Source organism: Hyla sarda, unplaced genomic scaffold (assembly GCF_029499605.1).
Source record: "Hyla sarda isolate aHylSar1 unplaced genomic scaffold, aHylSar1.hap1 scaffold_739, whole genome shotgun sequence".
Classification (NCBI taxonomy): Eukaryota; Metazoa; Chordata; class Amphibia; order Anura; family Hylidae; genus Hyla; species Hyla sarda.
Window position 1 is genome coordinate 44,688 of NW_026610761.1, and position 18,613 is coordinate 63,300.

Below are 18,613 nucleotides of genomic sequence, written 5' to 3' on the forward strand. Positions count from 1 at the left end.
ACAAGTCGCATCGGCTGAAAGTAGGCCAGAATGTCAGTCCATGTTGGAGCAGGTTTAGATACAGTCTAAAGTATAGATCTCAAAGTCTGTGCACAGAATTTAGCAAGGGCCTCGCACCTTCTGATGCATCAGGTAGGTGCACAATAGCATAGCCTAACCCTCTGTACTTTGGTCTATATTGATGCGGGACATAGACAGCCAGCTGATGACCAATCCATTAGTGCAATGGATGGCTGGAAGCATTTGTCTTTGCCTTTGCAATACCACAGAAGCAATGCATGGTCAATGTACAGCAATGACACACCTGTGTGAACAGCCAGGAGACCCCCCCCCCCCCCCCCATGTTATGTTACATAGTTACATAGTTAGTACGGTCGAAAAAAGACATATGTCCATCAAGTTCAACCAGGGAATTAAGGGGTAGGGGTGTGGCGCGAAATTGGGGAAGGGATGAGATTTTATATTTCTTCATAAGCATTAATCTTATTTTGTCAATTAGGAACATTCAGCACCCACCCGCTATCAAGGCAGCTGCCTATCATGTCATGCCCTACCTGCACAGGTGTGCTGGCTACTCAAATGATCCAATTAAGGAGGCCATTTAGTCAGCAGCAGCAGAAGTCCTGTGCCTGGACGCTCCAACAGCGGCCAGACACAAGCAGAAGCAGAAGCAGCAGAAGCAGCAGCAGCACCACCTTTTGTTTTTTGGCTGCAGCAGCAGCAAGGCCCACAGGGCTGGCTAGCTGGCTAGCCAGCAAGCAGGTAGCAATGAAAGTAGGAATCTTTCTTTTTAACCCTGTAAGGGGGTGGTGCACTGTACCCGAAGATACTGCCATATCGGGTCAATGCATAGGGCGACGGAAGCAAGCTTCGAAATCGGCCCCCGTTCTCAAAAATCCATTTAATATATGGTCCCCAGATAGGGGACGTATCAGATATTAAACTGATAAGAACAGATACTACACTTGATCTTAGCCAAAAGGCCGAGAAGCGATAACCGTGAAAGGGGCGGGCCCAACAAGGTGCCCTTCATGGGCACTATCACTGCTTGCTGTCAGGGAGGCTGCCAGACAATTTTCCATGCACACTCTGGGCTGGGGGGCAGTCAACCACCAGTACACACAGCAGAACCTAAACCCATACCATTATTGCTAAGCAGCAAGACAGGGGCCCATTGCACTCCCACGGGGCCTTTTTAAATGCAATCCATAACCCGGATTTGCCAGGAACCCTTCTTACTCCTCCTACTTGCATGTGACACTGGGCTTAGGATCTGCATAGGAAACACACACACAAGCACACACCTACCTTTGTTGCCTGCAGATGCCTCCTTGGCTGTCCCCAAACGGTATCAAACCAACACCCACGGGAAGCTGTAAGCATAGAGGACATGCCTGCACCCCATTGGACTTACCTGTGTGGGTTAAATCCGGGTTATTTGACAACCTATGGCGGTGATGGTTCTGCTCAGGCAGAGCAGTGCTGATGCTCCTCATAAAGCTGTCGCTGCTGTGAAGGTTCTAGGTGACATCACAAATCCCTATGGTTACATACACAACAAAGCTGGGTTGTTGTTGTTTACACTCTGCAAGGCCTGTGGAAGTGAGTGACATCATAGCACTGTAGTTCTGAGGGTTCTAGATGGATGCAACAATCTCCTGTTGCTTCTATGAAGGCCATAATAGACGACATCACCAAACAGCTCCATAGTCACATACACAGCAAAGGAGAGATGTTGTTTACACCTAGTGATGTCAGTGGTATTGAGTGACATCACAGCACAGTGCTAAGGCTCCTGGGCCTGGACACAGCAGCGGCTGCAATATCTCAACGGAGAATACGTTTATATATATGTGTGTGTGTGCGCGTATATATATATATATATATATATATATATATATATATATTTCTCCGCCGAAATCACTTTTAAACCCATTTCCACCTTTTTTTCCCTTCTCTTCCTCTTACTTTTTTTTCACGTTTTTTTACGTTTTTCTCCTTTTCACCTCTTTTCTGGGCGTATTATTCTTCTTTTTCTTCTTTTTTTTCGTCTAATGCATACCCCATCAGTGCAGCAATGCTTATTCAATACCGCCAGCAGATGGAGACACTGGGGGATAATTTTCTAAGGATTTATACTGATTTTTCCTGTCTGAATTTGTCGCACAGAAAGTTGCAGGCCAAATATGTGTGACATTTCTGCGACTTTAGCTTCTAGAGCATTTTTACAACATTATACATAGGTGCTGAATACATAAAAAGCGACTGTTCAGCGACAGACAAGTCGCATCGGCTGAAAGTAGGCCAGAATGTCAGTCCATGTTGGAGCAGGTTTAGATACAGTCTAAAGTATAGATCTCAAAGTCTGTGCACAGAATTTAGCAAGGGCCTCGCACCTTCTGATGCATCAGGTAGGTGCACAATAGCATAGCCTAACCCTCTGTACTTTGGTCTATATTGATGCGGGACATAGACAGCCAGCTGATGACCAATCCATTAGTGCAATGGATGGCTGGAAGCATTTGTCTTTGCCTTTGCAATACCACAGAAGCAATGCATGGTCAATGTACAGCAATGACACACCTGTGTGAACAGCCAGGAGACCCCCCCCCCCCCCCCCCCATGTTATGTTACATAGTTACATAGTTAGTACGGTCGAAAAAAGACATATGTCCATCAAGTTCAACCAGGGAATTAAGGGGTAGGGGTGTGGCGCGATATTGGGGAAGGGATGAGATTTTATATTTCTTCATAAGCATTAATCTTATTTTGTCAATTAGGAACATTCAGCACCCACCCGCTATCAAGGCAGCTGCCTATCATGTCATGCCCTACCTGCACAGGTGCGCTGGCTACTCAAATGATCCAATTAAGGAGGCCATTTAGTCAGCAGCAGCAGAAGTCCTGTGCCTGGACGCTCCAACAGCGGCCAGACACAAGCAGAAGCAGAAGCAGCAGAAGCAGCAGCAGCACCACCTTTTGTTTTTTGGCTGCAGCAGCAGCAAGGCCCACAGGGCTGGCTAGCTGGCTAGCCAGCAAGCAGGTAGCAATGAAAGTAGGAATCTTTCTTTTTAACCCTGTAAGGGGGTGGTGCACTGTACCCGAAGATACTGCCATATCGGGTCAATGCATAGGGCGACGGAAGCAAGCTTCGAAATCGGCCCCCGTTCTCAAAAATCCATTTAATATATGGTCCCCAGATAGGGGACGTATCAGATATTAAACTGATAAGAACAGATACTACACTTGATCTTAGCCAAAAGGCCGAGAAGCGATAACCGTGAAAGGGGCGGGCCCAACAAGGTGCCCTTCATGGGCACTATCACTGCTTGCTGTCAGGGAGGCTGCCAGACAATTTTCCATGCACACTCTGGGCTGGGGGGCAGTCAACCACCAGTACACACAGCAGAACCTAAACCCATACCATTATTGCTAAGCAGCAAGACAGGGGCCCATTGCACTCCCACGGGGCCTTTTTAAATGCAATCCATAACCCGGATTTGCCAGGAACCCTTCTTACTCCTCCTACTTGCATGTGACACTGGGCTTAGGATCTGCATAGGAAACACACACACAAGCACACACCTACCTTTGTTGCCTGCAGATGCCTCCTTGGCTGTCCCCAAACGGTATCAAACCAACACCCACGGGAAGCTGTAAGCATAGAGGACATGCCTGCACCCCATTGGACTTACCTGTGTGGGTTAAATCCGGGTTATTTGACAACCTATGGCGGTGATGGTTCTGCTCAGGCAGAGCAGTGCTGATGCTCCTCATAAAGCTGTCGCTGCTGTGAAGGTTCTAGGTGACATCACAAATCCCTATGGTTACATACACAACAAAGCTGGGTTGTTGTTGTTTACACTCTGCAAGGCCTGTGGAAGTGAGTGACATCATAGCACTGTAGTTCTGAGGGTTCTAGATGGATGCAACAATCTCCTGTTGCTTCTATGAAGGCCATAATAGACGACATCACCAAACAGCTCCATAGTCACATACACAGCAAAGGAGAGATGTTGTTTACACCTAGTGATGTCAGTGGTATTGAGTGACATCACAGCACAGTGCTAAGGCTCCTGGGCCTGGACACAGCAGCGGCTGCAATATCTCAACGGAGAATACGTTTATATATATGTGTGTGTGTGCGCGTATATATGTATATATATATATATATATATATATATATATATATATATTTCTCCGCCGAAATCACTTTTAAACCCATTTCCACCTTTTTTTCCCTTCTCTTCCTCTTACTTTTTTTTCAAGTTTTTTTACGTTTTTCTCCTTTTCGCCTCTTTTCTGGGCGTATTATTCTTCTTTTTCTTCTTTTTTTTCGTCTAATGCATACCCCATCAGTGCAGCAATGCTTATTCAATACCGCCAGCAGATGGAGACACTGGGGGATAATTTTCTAAGGATTTATACTGATTTTTCCTGTCTAAATTTGTCGCACAGAAAGTTGCAGGCCAAATATGTGTGACATTTCTGCGACTTTAGCTTCTAGAGCATTTTTACAACATTATACATAGGTGCTGAATACATAAAAAGCGACTGTTCAGCGACAGACAAGTCGCATCGGCTGAAAGTAGGCCAGAATGTCAGTCCATGTTGGAGCAGGTTTAGATACAGTCTAAAGTATAGATCTCAAAGTCTGTGCACAGAATTTAGCAAGGGCCTCGCACCTTCTGATGCATCAGGTAGGTGCACAATAGCATAGCCTAACCCTCTGTACTTTGGTCTATATTGATGCGGGACATAGACAGCCAGCTGATGACCAATCCATTAGTGCAATGGATGGCTGGAAGCATTTGTCTTTGCCTTTGCAATACCACAGAAGCAATGCATGGTCAATGTACAGCAATGACACACCTGTGTGAACAGCCAGGAGACCCCCCCCCCCCCCCATGTTATGTTACATAGTTACATAGTTAGTACGGTCGAAAAAAGACATATGTCCATCAAGTTCAACCAGGGAATTAAGGGGTAGGGGTGTGGCGCGATATTGGGGAAGGGATGAGATTTTATATTTCTTCATAAGCATTAATCTTATTTTGTCAATTAGGAACATTCAGCACCCACCCGCTATCAAGGCAGCTGCCTATCATGTCATGCCCTACCTGCACAGGTGTGCTGGCTACTCAAATGATCCAATTAAGGAGGCCATTTAGTCAGCAGCAGCAGAAGTCCTGTGCCTGGACGCTCCAACAGCGGCCAGACACAAGCAGAAGCAGAAGCAGCAGAAGCAGCAGCAGCACCACCTTTTGTTTTTTGGCTGCAGCAGCAGCAAGGCCCACAGGGCTGGCTAGCTGGCTAGCCAGCAAGCAGGTAGCAATGAAAGTAGGAATCTTTCTTTTTAACCCTGTAAGGGGGTGGTGCACTGTACCCGAAGATACTGCCATATCGGGTCAATGCATAGGGCGACGGAAGCAAGCTTCGAAATCGGCCCCCGTTCTCAAAAATCCATTTAATATATGGTCCCCAGATAGGGGACGTATCAGATATTAAACTGATAAGAACAGATACTACACTTGATCTTAGCCAAAAGGCCGAGAAGCGATAACCGTGAAAGGGGCGGGCCCAACAAGGTGCCCTTCATGGGCACTATCACTGCTTGCTGTCAGGGAGGCTGCCAGACAATTTTCCATGCACACTCTGGGCTGGGGGGCAGTCAACCACCAGTACACACAGCAGAACCTAAACCCATACCATTATTGCTAAGCAGCAAGACAGGGGGCCCATTGCACTCCCACGGGGCCTTTTTAAATGCAATCCATAACCCGGATTTGCCAGGAACCCTTCTTACTCCTCCTACTTGCATGTGACACTGGGCTTAGGATCTGCATAGGAAACACACACACAAGCACACACCTACCTTTGTTGCCTGCAGATGCCTCCTTGGCTGTTCCCCAAACGTATCAAACCAACACCCACGGGAAGCTGTAAGCATAGAGGACATGCCTGCACCCCATTGGACTTACCTGTGTGGGTTAAATCCGGGTTATTTGACAACCTATGGCGGTGATGGTTCTGCTCAGGCAGAGCAGTGCTGATGCTCCTCATAAAGCTGTCGCTGCTGTGAAGGTTCTAGGTGACATCACAAATCCCTATGGTTACATACACAACAAAGCTGGGTTGTTGTTGTTTACACTCTGCAAGGCCTGTGGAAGTGAGTGACATCATAGCACTGTAGTTCTGAGGGTTCTAGATGGATGCAACAATCTCCTGTTGCTTCTATGAAGGCCATAATAGACGACATCACCAAACAGCTCCATAGTCACATACACAGCAAAGGAGAGATGTTGTTTACACCTAGTGATGTCAGTGGTATTGAGTGACATCACAGCACAGTGCTAAGGCTCCTGGGCCTGGACACAGCAGCGGCTGCAATATCTCAACGGAGAATACGTTTATATATATGTGTGTGTGTGCGCGTATATATATATATATATATATATATATATATATATATATATATATATATATATATTTCTCCGCCGAAATCACTTTTAAACCCATTTCCACCTTTTTTTCCCTTCTCTTCCTCTTACTTTTTTTTCACGTTTTTTTACGTTTTTCTCCTTTTCGCCTCTTTTCTGGGCGTATTATTCTTCTTTTTCTTCTTTTTTTTCGTCTAATGCATACCCCATCAGTGCAGCAATGCTTATTCAATACCGCCAGCAGATGGAGACACTGGGGGATAATTTTCTAAGGATTTATACTGATTTTTCCTGTCTGAATTTGTCGCACAGAAAGTTGCAGGCCAAATATGTGTGACATTTCTGCGACTTTAGCTTCTAGAGCATTTTTACAACATTATACATAGGTGCTGAATACATAAAAAGCGACTGTTCAGCGACAGACAAGTCGCATCGGCTGAAAGTAGGCCAGAATGTCAGTCCATGTTGGAGCAGGTTTAGATACAGTCTAAAGTATAGATCTCAAAGTCTGTGCACAGAATTTAGCAAGGGCCTCGCACCTTCTGATGCATCAGGTAGGTGCACAATAGCATAGCCTAACCCTCTGTACTTTGGTCTATATTGATGCGGGACATAGACAGCCAGCTGATGACCAATCCATTAGTGCAATGGATGGCTGGAAGCATTTGTCTTTGCCTTTGCAATACCACAGAAGCAATGCATGGTCAATGTACAGCAATGACACACCTGTGTGAACAGCCAGGAGACCCCCCCCCCCCCCCATGTTATGTTACATAGTTACATAGTTAGTACGGTCGAAAAAAGACATATGTCCATCAAGTTCAACCAGGGAATTAAGGGGTAGGGGTGTGGCGCGATATTGGGGAAGGGATGAGATTTTATATTTCTTCATAAGCATTAATCTTATTTTGTCAATTAGGAACATTCAGCACCCACCCGCTATCAAGGCAGCTGCCTATCATGTCATGCCCTACCTGCACAGGTGTGCTGGCTACTCAAATGATCCAATTAAGGAGGCCATTTAGTCAGCAGCAGCAGAAGTCCTGTGCCTGGACGCTCCAACAGCGGCCAGACACAAGCAGAAGCAGCAGAAGCAGCAGCAGCACCACCTTTTGTTTTTTGCTGCAGCAGCAGCAAGGCCCACAGGGCTGGCTAGCTGGCTAGCCAGCAAGCAGGTAGCAATGAAAGTAGGAATCTTTCTTTTTAACCCTGTAAGGGGGTGGTGCACTGTACCCGAAGATACTGCCATATCGGGTCAATGCATAGGGCGACGGAAGCAAGCTTCGAAATCGGCCCCCCGTTCTCAAAATCCATTTAATATATGGTCCCCAGATAGGGGACGTATCAGATATTAAACTGATAAGAACAGATACTACACTTGATCTTAGCCAAAAGGCCGAGAAGCGATAACCGTGAAAGGGGCGGGCCCAACAAGGTGCCCTTCATGGGCACTATCACTGCTTGCTGTCAGGGAGGCTGCCAGACAATTTTCCATGCACACTCTGGGCTGGGGGGCAGTCAACCACCAGTACACACAGCAGAACCTAAACCCATACCATTATTGCTAAGCAGCAAGACAGGGGCCCATTGCACTCCCACGGGGCCTTTTTAAATGCAATCCATAACCCGGATTTGCCAGGAACCCTTCTTACTCCTCCTACTTGCATGTGACACTGGGCTTAGGATCTGCATAGGAAACACACACACAAGCACACACCTACCTTTGTTGCCTGCAGATGCCTCCTTGGCTGTCCCCAAACGGTATCAAACCAACACCCACGGGAAGCTGTAAGCATAGAGGACATGCCTGCACCCCATTGGACTTACCTGTGTGGGTTAAATCCGGGTTATTTGACAACTATGGCGGTGATGGTTCTGCTCAGGCAGAGCAGTGCTGATGCTCCTCATAAAGCTGTCGCTGCTGTGAAGGTTCTAGGTGACATCACAAATCCCTATGGTTACATACACAACAAAGCTGGGTTGTTGTTGTTTACACTCTGCAAGGCCTGTGGAAGTGAGTGACATCATAGCACTGTAGTTCTGAGGGTTCTAGATGGATGCAACAATCTCCTGTTGCTTCTATGAAGGCCATAATAGACGACATCACCAAACAGCTCCATAGTCACATACACAGCAAAGGAGAGATGTTGTTTACACCTAGTGATGTCAGTGGTATTGAGTGACATCACAGCACAGTGCTAAGGCTCCTGGGCCTGGACACAGCAGCGGCTGCAATATCTCAACGGAGAATACGTTTATATATATGTGTGTGTGTGCGCGTATATATATATATATATATATATATATATATATATATATATTTCTCCGCCGAAATCACTTTTAAACCCATTTCCACCTTTTTTTCCCTTCTCTTCCTCTTACTTTTTTTTCACGTTTTTTTACGTTTTTCTCCTTTTCGCCTCTTTTCTGGGCGTATTATTCTTCTTTTTCTTCTTTTTTTTCGTCTAATGCATACCCCATCAGTGCAGCAATGCTTATTCAATACCGCCAGCAGATGGAGACACTGGGGGATAATTTTCTAAGGATTTATACTGATTTTTCCTGTCTGAATTTGTCGCACAGAAAGTTGCAGGCCAAATATGTGTGACATTTCTGCGACTTTAGCTTCTAGAGCATTTTTACAACATTATACATAGGTGCTGAATACATAAAAAGCGACTGTTCAGCGACAGACAAGTCGCATCGGCTGAAAGTAGGCCAGAATGTCAGTCCATGTTGGAGCAGGTTTAGATACAGTCTAAAGTATAGATCTCAAAGTCTGTGCACAGAATTTAGCAAGGGCCTCGCACCTTCTGATGCATCAGGTAGGTGCACAATAGCATAGCCTAACCCTCTGTACTTTGGTCTATATTGATGCGGGACATAGACAGCCAGCTGATGACCAATCCATTAGTGCAATGGATGGCTGGAAGCATTTGTCTTTGCCTTTGCAATACCACAGAAGCAATGCATGGTCAATGTACAGCAATGACACACCTGTGTGAACAGCCAGGAGACCCCCCCCCCCCCCCCCATGTTATGTTACATAGTTACATAGTTAGTACGGTCGAAAAAAGACATATGTCCATCAAGTTCAACCAGGGAATTAAGGGGTAGGGGTGTGGCGCGATATTGGGGAAGGGATGAGATTTTTATATTTCTTCATAAGCATTAATCTTATTTTGTCAATTAGGAACATTCAGCACCCACCCGCTATCAAGGCAGCTGCCTATCATGTCATGCCCTACCTGCACAGGTGTGCTGGCTACTCAAATGATCCAATTAAGGAGGCCATTTAGTCAGCAGCAGCAGAAGTCCTGTGCCTGGACGCTCCAACAGCGGCCAGACACAAGCAGAAGCAGAAGCAGCAGAAGCAGCAGCAGCACCACCTTTTGTTTTTTGGCTGCAGCAGCAGCAAGGCCCACAGGGCTGGCTAGCTGGCTAGCCAGCAAGCAGGTAGCAATGAAAGTAGGAATCTTTCTTTTTAACCCTGTAAGGGGGTGGTGCACTGTACCCGAAGATACTGCCATATCGGGTCAATGCATAGGGCGACGGAAGCAAGCTTCGAAATCGGCCCCCGTTCTCAAAAATCCATTTAATATATGGTCCCCAGATAGGGGACGTATCAGATATTAAACTGATAAGAACAGATACTACACTTGATCTTAGCCAAAAGGCCGAGAAGCGATAACCGTGAAAGGGGCGGGCCCAACAAGGTGCCCTTCATGGGCACTATCACTGCTTGCTGTCAGGGAGGCTGCCAGACAATTTTCCATGCACACTCTGGGCTGGGGGGCAGTCAACCACCAGTACACACAGCAGAACCTAAACCCATACCATTATTGCTAAGCAGCAAGACAGGGGCCCATTGCACTCCCACGGGGCCTTTTTAAATGCAATCCATAACCCGGATTTGCCAGGAACCCTTCTTACTCCTCCTACTTGCATGTGACACTGGGCTTAGGATCTGCATAGGAAACACACACACAAGCACACACCTACCTTTGTTGCCTGCAGATGCCTCCTTGGCTGTCCCCAAACGGTATCAAACCAACACCCACGGGAAGCTGTAAGCATAGAGGACATGCCTGCACCCCATTGGACTTACCTGTGTGGGTTAAATCCGGGTTATTTGACAACCTATGGCGGTGATGGTTCTGCTCAGGCAGAGCAGTGCTGATGCTCCTCATAAAGCTGTCGCTGCTGTGAAGGTTCTAGGTGACATCACAAATCCCTATGGTTACATACACAACAAAGCTGGGTTGTTGTTGTTTACACTCTGCAAGGCCTGTGGAAGTGAGTGACATCATAGCACTGTAGTTCTGAGGGTTCTAGATGGATGCAACAATCTCCTGTTGCTTCTATGAAGGCCATAATAGACGACATCACCAAACAGCTCCATAGTCACATACACAGCAAAGGAGAGATGTTGTTTACACCTAGTGATGTCAGTGGTATTGAGTGACATCACAGCACAGTGCTAAGGCTCCTGGGCCTGGACACAGCAGCGGCTGCAATATCTCAACGGAGAATACGTTTATATATATGTGTGTGTGTGCGCGTATATATATATATATATATATATATATATATATATATATATATATTTCTCCGCCGAAATCACTTTTAAACCCATTTCCACCTTTTTTTCCCTTCTCTTCCTCTTACTTTTTTTTCACGTTTTTTTACGTTTTTCTCCTTTTCGCCTCTTTTTCTGGGCGTATTATTCTTCTTTTTCTTCTTTTTTTTCGTCTAATGCATACCCCATCAGTGCAGCAATGCTTATTCAATACCGCCAGCAGATGGAGACACTGGGGGATAATTTTCTAAGGATTTATACTGATTTTTCCTGTCTGAATTTGTCGCACAGAAAGTTGCAGGCCAAATATGTGTGACATTTCTGCGACTTTAGCTTCTAGAGCATTTTTACAACATTATACATAGGTGCTGAATACATAAAAAGCGACTGTTCAGCGACAGACAAGTCGCATCGGCTGAAAGTAGGCCAGAATGTCAGTCCATGTTGGAGCAGGTTTAGATACAGTCTAAAGTATAGATCTCAAAGTCTGTGCACAGAATTTAGCAAGGGCCTCGCACCTTCTGATGCATCAGGTAGGTGCACAATAGCATAGCCTAACCCTCTGTACTTTGGTCTATATTGATGCGGGACATAGACAGCCAGCTGATGACCAATCCATTAGTGCAATGGATGGCTGGAAGCATTTGTCTTTGCCTTTGCAATACCACAGAAGCAATGCATGGTCAATGTACAGCAATGACACACCTGTGTGAACAGCCAGGAGACCCCCCCCCCCCCCCCATGTTATGTTACATAGTTACATAGTTAGTACGGTCGAAAAAAGACATATGTCCATCAAGTTCAACCAGGGAATTAAGGGGTAGGGGTGTGGCGCGATATTGGGGAAGGGATGAGATTTTATATTTCTTCATAAGCATTAATCTTATTTTGTCAATTAGGAACATTCAGCACCCACCCGCTATCAAGGCAGCTGCCTATCATGTCATGCCCTACCTGCACAGGTGTGCTGGCTACTCAAATGATCCAATTAAGGAGGCCATTTAGTCAGCAGCAGCAGAAGTCCTGTGCCTGGACGCTCCAACAGCGGCCAGACCACAAAGCAGAAGCAGCAGAAGCAGCAAGCAGCACCACCTTTTGTTTTTGGCTGCAGCAGCAGCAAGGCCCACAGGGCTGGCTAGCTGGCTAGCCAGCAAGCAGGTAGCAATGAAAGTAGGAATCTTTCTTTTTAACCCTGTAAGGGGGTGGTGCACTGTACCCGAAGATACTGCCATATCGGGTCAATGCATAGGGCGACGGAAGCAAGCTTCGAAATCGGCCCCCGTTCTCAAAAATCCATTTAATATATGGTCCCCAGATAGGGGACGTATCAGATATTAAACTGATAAGAACAGATACTACACTTGATCTTAGCCAAAAGGCCGAGAAGCGATAACCGTGAAAGGGGCGGGCCCAACAAGGTGCCCTTCATGGGCACTATCACTGCTTGCTGTCAGGGAGGCTGCCAGACAATTTTCCATGCACACTCTGGGCTGGGGGGCAGTCAACCACCAGTACACACAGCAGAACCTAAACCCATACCATTATTGCTAAGCAGCAAGACAGGGGCCCATTGCACTCCCACGGGGCCTTTTTAAATGCAATCCATAACCCGGATTTGCCAGGAACCCTTCTTACTCCTCCTACTTGCATGTGACACTGGGCTTAGGATCTGCATAGGAAACACACACACAAGCACACACCTACCTTTGTTGCCTGCAGATGCCTCCTTGGCTGTCCCCAAACGGTATCAAACCAACACCCACGGGAAGCTGTAAGCATAGAGGACATGCCTGCACCCATTGGACTTACCTGTGTGGGTTAAATCCGGGTTATTTGACAACCTATGGCGGTGATGGTTCTGCTCAGGCAGAGCAGTGCTGATGCTCCTCATAAAGCTGTCGCTGCTGTGAAGGTTCTAGGTGACATCACAAATCCCTATGGTTACATACACAACAAAGCTGGGTGTTGTTGTTTACACTCTGCAAGGCCTGTGGAAGTGAGTGACATCATAGCACTGTAGTTCTGAGGGTTCTAGATGGATGCAACAATCTCCTGTTGCTTCTATGAAGGCCATAATAGACGACATCACCAAACAGCTCCATAGTCACATACACAGCAAAGGAGAGATGTTGTTTACACCTAGTGATGTCAGTGGTATTGAGTGACATCACAGCACAGTGCTAAGGCTCCTGGGCCTGGACACAGCAGCGGCTGCAATATCTCAACGGAGAATACGTTTATATATATGTGTGTGTGTGCGCGTATATATATATATATATATATATATATATATATATATATATATATATATATATATTTCTCCGCCGAAATCACTTTTAAACCCATTTCCACCTTTTTTTCCCTTCTCTTCCTCTTACTTTTTTTCACGTTTTTTTACGTTTTTCTCCTTTTCGCCTCTTTTCTGGGCGTATTATTCTTCTTTTTCTTCTTTTTTTTTCGTCTAATGCATACCCCATCAGTGCAGCAATGCTTATTCAATACCGCCAGCAGATGGAGACACTGGGGGATAATTTTCTAAGGATTTATACTGATTTTTCCTGTCTGAATTTGTCGCACAGAAAGTTGCAGGCCAAATATGTGTGACATTTCTGCGACTTTAGCTTCTAGAGCATTTTTACAACATTATACATAGGTGCTGAATACATAAAAAGCGACTGTTCAGCGACAGACAAGTCGCATCGGCTGAAAGTAGGCCAGAATGTCAGTCCATGTTGGAGCAGGTTTAGATACAGTCTAAAGTATAGATCTCAAAGTCTGTGCACAGAATTTAGCAAGGGCCTCGCACCTTCTGATGCATCAGGTAGGTGCACAATAGCATAGCCTAACCCTCTGTACTTTGGTCTATATTGATGCTGGACATAGACAGCCAGCTGATGACCAATCCATTAGTGCAATGGATGGCTGGAAGCATTTGTCTTTGCCTTTGCAATACCACAGAAGCAATGCATGGTCAATGTACAAGCAATGACACACCTGTGTGAACAGCCAGGAGACCCCCCCCCCCCCCCCCCCATGTTATGTTACATAGTTACATAGTTAGTACGGTCGAAAAAAGACATATGTCCATCAAGTTCAACCAGGGAATTAAGGGGTAGGGGTGTGGCGCGATATTGGGGAAGGGATGAGATTTTATATTTCTTCATAAGCATTAATCTTATTTGTCAATTAGGAACATTCAGCACCCACCCGCTATCAAGGCAGCTGCCTATCATGTCATGCCCTACCTGCACAGGTGTGCTGGCTACTCAAATGATCCAATTAAGGAGGCCATTTAGTCAGCAGCAGCAGAAGTCCTGTGCCTGGACGCTCCAACAGCGGCCAGACACAAGCAGAAGCAGCAGAAGCAGCAGCAGCACCACCTTTTGTTTTTGGCTGCAGCAGCAGCAAGGCCCACAGGGCTGGCTAGCTGGCTAGCCACGAAGCAGGTAGCAATGAAGTAGGAATCTTTCTTTTTAACCCTGTAAGGGGGTGGTGCACTGTACCCGAAGATACTGCCATATCGGGTCAATGCATAGGGCGACGGAAGCAAGCTTCGAAATCGGCCCCCGTTCTCAAAAATCCATTTAATATATGGTCCCAGATAGGGGACGTATCAGATATTAAACTGATAAGAACAGATACTACACTTGATCTTAGCCAAAAGGCCGAGAAGCGATAACCGTGAAAGGGGCGGGCCCAACAAGGTGCCCTTCATGGGCACTATCACTGCTTGCTGTCAGGGAGGCTGCCAGACAATTTTCCATGCACACTCTGGCTGGGGGGCAGTCAACCACCAGTACACACAGCAGAACCTAAACCCATACCATTATTGCTAAGCAGCAAGACAGGGGCCCATTGCACTCCCACGGGGCCTTTTTAAATGCAATCCATAACCCGGATTTGCCAGGAACCCTTCTTACTCCTCCTACTTGCATGTGACACTGGGCTTAGGATCTGCATAGGAAACACACACACAAGCACACACCTACCTTTGTTGCCTGCAGATGCCTCCTTGGCTGTCCCCAAACGGTATCAAACCACACCCACGGAAGCTGTAAGCATAGAGGACATGCCTGCACCCCATTGGACTTACCTGTGTGGGTTAAATCCGGGTTATTTGACAACCTATGGCGGTGATGGTTCTGCTCAGGCAGAGCAGTGCTGATGCTCCTCATAAAGCTGTCGCTGCTTGTGAAGGTTCTAGGTGACATCACAAATCCCTATGGTTACATACACAACAAAGCTGGGTTGTTGTTGTTTACACTCTGCAAGGCCTTGTGGAAGTGAGTGACATCATAGCACTGTAGTTCTGAGGGTTCTAGATGGATGCAACAATCTCCTGTTGCTTCTATGAAGGCCATAATAGACGACATCACCAAACAGCTCCATAGTCACATACACAGCAAAGGAGAGATGTTGTTTACACCTAGTGATGTCAGTGGTATTGAGTGACATCACAGCACAGTGCTAGGCTCCTGGGCCTGGACACAGCAGCGGCTGCAATATCTCAACGGAGAATACGTTTAATATATATGTTGTGTGTGTGCGCGTATATATATATATATATATATATATATATATATATATATTTCTCCGCCGAAATCACTTTTAAACCCATTTCCACCTTTTTTCCCTTCTCTTCCTCTTACTTTTTTTTCACGTTTTTTTACGTTTTTCTCCTTTTCGCCTCTTTTCTGGGCGTATTATTCTTCTTTTTCTTCTTTTTTTCGTCTAATGCATACCCCATCAGTGCAGCAATGCTTATTCAATACCGCCAGCAGATGGAGACACTGGGGATAATTTTCTAAGGATTTATACTGATTTTTCCTGTCTGAATTTGTCGCACAGAAAGTTGCAGGCCAAATATGTGTGACATTTCTGCGACTTTAGCTTCTAGAGCATTTTTACAAACATTATACATAGGTGCTGAATACATAAAAAGCGACTGTTCAGCGACAGACAAGTCGCATCGGCTGAAAGTAGGCCAGAATGTCAGTCCATGTTGGAGCAGGTTTAGATACAGTCTAAAGTATAGATCTCAAAGTCTGTGCACAGAATTTAGCAAGGGCCTCGCACCTTCTGATGCATCAGGTAGGTGCACAATAGCATAGCCTAACCCTCTGTACTTTGGTCTATATTGATGCGGGACATAGACAGCCAGCTGATGACCAATCCATTAGTGCAATGGATGGCTGGAAGCATTTGTCTTTGCCTTTGCAATACCACAGAAGCAATGCATGGTCAATGTACAGCAATGACACACCTGTGTGAACAGCCAGGAGACCCCCCCCCCCCCCCCATGTTATGTTACATAGTTACATAGTTAGTACGGTCGAAAAAAGACATATGTCCATCAAGTTCAACCAGGGAATTAAGGGGTAGGGTGTGGCGCGATATTGGGGAAGGGATGAGATTTTATATTTCTTCATAAGCATTAATCTTATTTTGTCAATTAGGAACATTCAGCACCCACCCGCTATCAATGCAGCTGCCTATCATGTCATGCCCTACCTGCACAGGTGTGCTGGCTACTCAAATGATCCAATTAAGGAGGCCATTTAGTCAGCAGCAGCAGCAGCAGAAGTCCTGTGCCTGGACGCTCCAACAGCGGCCAGACACAAGCAGAAGCAGAAGCAGCAGAAGCAGCAGCAGCACACCTTTTGTTTTTTGGCTGCAGCAGCAGCAAGGCCCACAGGGCTGGCTAGCTGGCTAGCCAGCAAGCAGGTAGCAATGAAAGTAGGAATCTTTCTTTTTAACCCTGTAAGGGGGTGGTGCACTGTACCCGAAGATACTGCCATATCGGGTCAATGCATAGGGCGACGGAAGCAAGCTTCGAAATCGGCCCCCGTTCTCAAAAATCCATTTAATATATGGTCCCCAGATAGGGGACGTATCAGATATTAAACTGATAAGAACAGATACTACACTTGATCTTAGCCAAAAGGCCGAGAAGCGATAACCGTGAAAGGGGCGGGCCCAACAAGGTGCCCTTCATGGGCACTATCACTGCTTGCTGTCAGGGAGGCTGCCAGACAATTTTCCATGCACACTCTGGGCTGGGGGGCAGTCAACCACCAGTACACACAGCAGAACCTAAACCCATACCATTATTGCTAAGCAGCAAGACAGGGCCCATTGCACTCCCACGGGGCCTTTTTAAATGCAATCCATAACCCGGATTTGCCAGGAACCCTTCTTACTCCTCCTACTTGCATGTGACACTGGGCTTAGGATCTGCATAGGAAACACACACACAAGCACACACCTACCTTTGTTGCCTGCAGATGCCTCCTTGGCTGTCCCCAAACGGTATCAAACCAACACCCACGGGAAGCTGTAAGCATAGAGGACATGCCTGCACCCCATTGGACTTACCTGTGTGGGTTAAATCCGGGTTATTTGACAACCTATGGCGGTGATGGTTCTGCTCAGGCAGAGCAGTGCTGATGCTCCTCATAAAGCTGTCGCTGCTGTGAAGGTTCTAGGTGACATCACAAATCCCTATGGTTACATACACAACAAAGCTGGGTGTTGTTGTTTACACTCTGCAAGGCCTGTGGAAGTGAGTGACATCATAGCACTGTAGTTCTGAGGGTTCTAGATGGATGCAACAATCTCCTGTTGCTTCTATGAAGGCCATAATAGACGACATCACCAAACAGCTCCATAGTCACATACACAGCAAAGGAGAGATGTTGTTTACACCTAGTGATGTCAGTGGTATTGAGTGACATCACAGCACAGTGCTAAGGCTCCTGGGCCTGGACACAGCAGCGGCTGCAATATCTCAACGGAGAATACGTTTATATATATGTGTGTGTGTGCGCGTATATATATATATATATATATATATATATATATATATATTTCTCCGCCGAAATCACTTTTAAACCCATTTCCACCTTTTTTTTCCCTTCTCTTCCTCTTACTTTTTTTTCATGTTTTTTTACGTTTTTCTCCTTTTCGCCTCTTTTCTGGGCGTATTATTCTTCTTTTTCTTCTTTTTTTCGTCTAATGCATACCCCATCAGTGCAGCAATGCTTATTCAATACCGCCAGCAGATGGAGACACTGGGGGATAATTTTCTAAGGATTTATACTGATTTTTCCTGTCTGAATTTGTCGCACAGAAAGTTGCAGGCCAAATATGTGTGACATTTCTGCGACTTTAGCTTCTAGAGCATTTTTACAACATTATACATAGTGCTGAATACATAAAAAGCGACTGTTCAGCGTACAGACAAGTCGCATCGGCTGAAAGTAGGCCAGAATGTCAGTCCATGTTGGAGCAGGGTTTAGATACAGTCTAAAGTATAGATCTCAAAGTCTGTGCACAGAATTTAGCAAGGGCCTCGCACCTTCTGATGCATCAGGTAGGTGCACAATAGCATAGCCTAACCCTCTGTACATTGGTCTATATTGATGCGGGACATAGACAGCCAGCTGATGACCAATCCATTAGTGCAATGGATGGCTGGAAGCATTTGTCTTGCCTTTGCAATACCACAGAAGCAATGCATGGTCAATGTACAGCAATGACACACCTGTGTGAACAGCCAGGGAGACCCCCCCCCCCCCCCCCATGTTATGTTAAC

The 18,613-nt window shown here is 46.1% G+C and overlaps 8 non-coding genes across 8 annotated transcripts; all 8 read right to left on the reverse strand.

Annotated features, from left to right (window-relative positions):
• Nucleotides 1–804: 804 nt before the first annotated feature.
• LOC130344937 (U2 spliceosomal RNA) lies at nucleotides 805–995 on the reverse strand. Its single transcript, XR_008883733.1, has one exon. It is a non-coding gene; the product is annotated as a U2 spliceosomal RNA (small nuclear RNA).
• Nucleotides 996–3,085: 2,090 nt separating this feature from the next.
• Nucleotides 3,086–3,276, reverse strand: LOC130344939 (U2 spliceosomal RNA). Its single transcript, XR_008883735.1, has one exon. It is a non-coding gene; the product is annotated as a U2 spliceosomal RNA (small nuclear RNA).
• Nucleotides 3,277–5,370: 2,094 nt separating this feature from the next.
• Nucleotides 5,371–5,561, reverse strand: LOC130344941 (U2 spliceosomal RNA). Its single transcript, XR_008883736.1, has one exon. It is a non-coding gene; the product is annotated as a U2 spliceosomal RNA (small nuclear RNA).
• Nucleotides 5,562–7,657: 2,096 nt separating this feature from the next.
• Nucleotides 7,658–7,848, reverse strand: LOC130344913 (U2 spliceosomal RNA). The gene has a single exon (XR_008883714.1). It is a non-coding gene; the product is annotated as a U2 spliceosomal RNA (small nuclear RNA).
• Nucleotides 7,849–9,938: 2,090 nt separating this feature from the next.
• Nucleotides 9,939–10,129, reverse strand: LOC130344942 (U2 spliceosomal RNA). Its single transcript, XR_008883737.1, has one exon. It is a non-coding gene; the product is annotated as a U2 spliceosomal RNA (small nuclear RNA).
• Nucleotides 10,130–12,219: 2,090 nt separating this feature from the next.
• Nucleotides 12,220–12,410, reverse strand: LOC130344943 (U2 spliceosomal RNA). The gene has a single exon (XR_008883738.1). It is a non-coding gene; the product is annotated as a U2 spliceosomal RNA (small nuclear RNA).
• A 2,096-nt stretch (nucleotides 12,411–14,506) lies between these two features.
• Nucleotides 14,507–14,696, reverse strand: LOC130344922 (U2 spliceosomal RNA). Its single transcript, XR_008883722.1, has one exon. It is a non-coding gene; the product is annotated as a U2 spliceosomal RNA (small nuclear RNA).
• A 2,089-nt stretch (nucleotides 14,697–16,785) lies between these two features.
• Nucleotides 16,786–16,976, reverse strand: LOC130344944 (U2 spliceosomal RNA). Its single transcript, XR_008883739.1, has one exon. It is a non-coding gene; the product is annotated as a U2 spliceosomal RNA (small nuclear RNA).
• Between the last annotated feature and the right edge of the window lie 1,637 nt (nucleotides 16,977–18,613).